Below are 4,267 nucleotides of genomic sequence, written 5' to 3' on the forward strand. Positions count from 1 at the left end.
TAGTCACAAACATCTTTGTCTCATCGTTTGTGATTCCACAATATCTTGTTTCGCTACCATATGATTAAGATTATTGTGAGGTGATTGGTATTTCTAGGCTGTTCTTCGGGACTATAAGTCCGGTATATCAATTGGTTCATGTTCACCTTGATTTATCAAAAGAAGGAACAAAAACTCGTAGGTTTATCTGTGGTTGACAGATTTATCTATTCAATAGACTTTTCTGTGTGAGACAGATTGGTTTATCAAGTCTTCGACTTTGGGTTGTGGCAACTCTTAGTTATGGGTGAGATCAGCTAAGGGAATCAAGTGCATAGAGTCCTACTGGGATTCAGAGACGTAAGAAGCACAACTGTACCTTGATCAGTGTGATATTGGTTAGGTTTTAACTACATTCCAGTCCGAAGTTAACTTGGAGTAGGCTAGTGTCTATAGCGGCTTAATACAGTGTGGTATTCAAATCTGGACTAGGTCCCGGAGTTTTTCTGCATTTGTGGTTTCCTCGTTAACAAAACTTCTAGTGTCTGTGTTATTTCTTTTCCGCATTATATTTGTTTATATAATTGAAATATCACAGGTTATGCGCAAGTTCAATCAATTGTGAATCCAACCTTTGGTTGTTGATTAAATTGATTGACACTTGTATATTGGTTTTTGATACCGTCCAAGTTATTTCTTATATTCAATTGGGCTCGCAAATTCCTTTTTATTTGATTGCGGAATATCTTACTAATATAAAGAAAAGAGGTCTTTTTGGTGAAGCCTTTTTTGGTTGGTCACAAACTCGGTGTCAACCTGATATTACAAAAACAACCCTGAAATTAAAAGTCTGAATACCGGGTATAACGCGTAATATTGTGAAATTATGAGGGTATATTTGTTAAATTGACGAACGGAGGTTCCAAGGTCGATTTTGCTGGACTCAATTTTTACGGGCATTTTTATTTTCTTTTTTCCTCTTTCATTTTTCTCATCCCCTTCATCTGTTCCTTCCACAGACGAGAAATCATGAAAGACTTTGAGAAACGCTGAAGATCATGCAAGCCATTAACTCGAAGGAATCTTCCAAGTAAGTATCAGAACGGAAATCTATTTGTCACTTTAGGGCAGATTTAAGTTCACTTTTACAAACTACGACTGGAGTACAAATTAGTTTTAGGTTTTTATGTTGATTTTTTGGTCCACTGTTTCAATTATGAAGAACAATGTAAAATTCAGCTTGGTTTGGGTTTGAAATTCAAATCGGTTAGGTACTTATACTAAATTAGGGAAAATTGGTTGGGTTCACTGAATTTAGGGCAAATTGGTGAATTCAGGGCAAATTGGGAGGAAGCGTGGATTAATTGATGGATAAGAGCCTGCTCATTCCGTAGGAAATAGAGTCGATCAGTCATGAAAAACATGCTGTAGTTCCCTCAATGTAGGGAAAATTGGTGAATTTAGGGAAGATTTGTTTTCATAGACATATTTAAGTTCATTTTGGTCTTAGGTTCTTATGTTTGTTTTTTCCGTTCTACTATTGCATCTTATGAAAAACAATATTAAATTAAACATGGTTTAGGTTGTTTCTACACAGAATTTTGGTTTGTTATCATGATAATGTTCAAATTGGTTTGCATTTTTGTACTGCGCAATTAAAATTTTGGCTTTCAATGCAACTAAATAATGGAGGATAAGCTCCCTGATCGCCATCGAAGTCCGAGACTAATAGCGCGACTTCAGGAATTGAGTACAACAGAAGATGTTGAAGAAAGGAAATGTCATAGACAACTTGATGCACACCAAACAGATTCTCAGCTGTAGCTGCGCCGAATTTCGGTTAAAGCAAAGCATAATTCAATGACCGAAAATGAAAGGGAAGCACATCTAGAAAGATGTAGGAATGCTTATCGTATGCAGAGAATAAGAGCTGTTGAAAACATAAATAAGCAAGCCGGAACAAGTTGTAGTAAGACAACAACTTCGAATGTTACTTATGACTTTGCTTTTTTAGTGATTTACATATTAGAATATCATGAAACTGATTATCCCAAGTTGATATATTTGTGTGTGAGCAGCTGATTAACCACATTATATCTTTAGTTAATATTTCATCTTATAAGGATCGAACAACTCATAACCACTATTGACTTGCTGGATAGATCACAAAAGGTTTATGCGATTATAGGTTCAATCGATAACCGGCCATTTCTTCTTTGTAACTGACTAATGTGTAAGCGGAACAATTTAACAGCCTCACATGTTGTTAGTCTAACTGAGTAATTTTGTTATTCAGATCATGTAGCTATGGAGGTTAACAGGTCCCTAGGGATTTAATCTTTAAGTATGCAAAGACGCCCCAGATGATTTGAGCAGGTTAAATGTAGATTAAATGTGGATTTCATGCATAGAGGAAGTTCATTCTCTCTTAGATGATTCTGGTGGAGGAAATATATATGTAATGATACCATTCATAGCAATAGGCTTGCTGCTGCAATAGTAAATGGACTGCAGAAGGTATATTATAGTTCAGTTTATTTTTCTATATACATTAGGATTGTTCTCAATCTTAGACTTATGCGAAAAATGAAAAAGTTACCAATTTATAACATCTATGTGAAAGAGCAAAGCATTAAAAGAAAATATAAACATCTGTGGGAAAAGTCCTTGTGTGTTAATCATTTATGTCTTTGCAGGTTCAATATCTATCGCCAGCACAGTGCGAGGACTTTTGACGAATACACCAGTTGAGGATCAAAAGATGTTTCAGAATATTACCTGTAATACAACCACCTCAAAGCATGAAATTTACCAGGTTTAACAATGTCTGTTGACTTCATTAATTCACTAATTATGTGAGTACAAGAATATATTCAAAAGAAGAATTAGAGGAAGGAATTTTTTTTGAAATAATGTTGGTTTTAGGGTTGTAGAAGCTATGTGAACTGAAATTTATCCTGTGAATCTATGATTCATGCTGCATCGTAGGTTCCAGATTGGATGGAATAAAAAATACACTGCTTCCTAAATGTTGCATATGCGAGAATGTCTTATTTGTCTAAATTGAAGAGATTATGCAAAGAAAGTCTGCTTTGCAGATCTCAATGTTTATCATCAGTTTAAAAAGTATGTTTTGCATCAAATAGAAGATATGCAAGAACATCTGCTTAGTCAAGCTGAACAAAGTTGTGAACTTTTAGTACGAATGGCTGTGATGGTGTTATGTGGCAATTTTGACTGTTGAGGAGGCTCAAACAGCAGGTGCATGGAGTCTGCGTTTTATTCTAAATTGGTGATGAGAATGAATCTTGCTTGAGTAAGGAAGTTTTTTTCGTCTTAGATAAATGTAGTGTCAAATGCATATGAAAACACATTTTGTATAAATGGATTTTGTTGAATGAAGAGTTTGATTTATTTATTTTTACCGGATTGGCAGGTGCATAGTGTGTGCGTGTTATACTAGTAGATATAACTCTTTGATATACTCTTAATATTGAGTCTGACTGTCTAGTTCATTCTCTTGAAAGTATATTGGAGTTAGTTCATACAGATTGCTAAGTGAAATATTGGGTGTGGTTGTTAGACCTCCGCCTTTTCAATTGGTATCAGAGCAGGCAAACACTATAAACCTAATAAGTTTGTGTTTAACTGATCCCTAAAGTCTGGCCTTACGGGAAATTTCTTTGGAAAACTTGCTCTTGGCATCTGGAATACACGCCAGAATTCCTTAAAGATTGTTCAGAACTTATTATCCATTATACCTCTGGTCTCTCATGATAATCTCGTTCCATCTAAGACTTTGGAAAACTTAGATGATGAGAAACAATTTAAAGACAAAAATTAAAAGTTCTTCTAAGAAAAGTCCTTTGAGAAAACGTGATCAACGCTCAAAGATATGGAATCTCACTAGATTAACTCTTAATATTTTTGAGGAATACTATCGTAATGGATCAATTGACAAAGATCTATTTAGATCTTTTGAAAGCGTTTTTAAATTCTTAGAAAAGCTTAGTTCCTTTAAGAATAAGAATCGTTCTGATAAAAGTTCTGTACCTGTCAAATCATGCATTCATGATGTACGAACTAGACTTTCTACCAACTCATGCGAAATTGATAAAAAGATGTCTGGTGAGTTCGTTATATGTTCTAATTGTCAGAAAAAGTCTTTTCTTGGTTATAAGAAAAAGGATTCACAAAATTATATTAACCCTGAGTATCATCATTACTATGATTATATTTCTGGTACTTTTCACAAATATCAACCGCAAAAGTTGCATGAGAATCTCTC

General features: G+C 34.5%; 1 long non-coding RNA gene across 6 annotated transcripts; it reads left to right on the forward strand.

The window, feature by feature from the left end:
- Nucleotides 1-967: 967 nt before the first annotated feature.
- LOC113288279 lies at nt 968-3,403 on the forward strand. 6 transcript variants are annotated; one of them, XR_003330555.1, is made up of 4 exons: nt 968-1,069; nt 1,317-1,948; nt 2,276-2,496; nt 2,676-3,403. It is a non-coding gene; the product is annotated as an uncharacterized LOC113288279 (long non-coding RNA). The 6 variants fall into 6 exon arrangements; XR_003330556.1 differs by having other exon boundaries at nt 1,672-1,948; XR_003330557.1 differs by lacking the exon at nt 1,317-1,948.
- Nucleotides 3,404-4,267: the final 864 nt, after the last annotated feature.

This window comes from Papaver somniferum, chromosome 6, assembly GCF_003573695.1.
Source record: "Papaver somniferum cultivar HN1 chromosome 6, ASM357369v1, whole genome shotgun sequence".
In the NCBI taxonomy this organism is placed as follows: domain Eukaryota; kingdom Viridiplantae; phylum Streptophyta; class Magnoliopsida; order Ranunculales; family Papaveraceae; genus Papaver; species Papaver somniferum.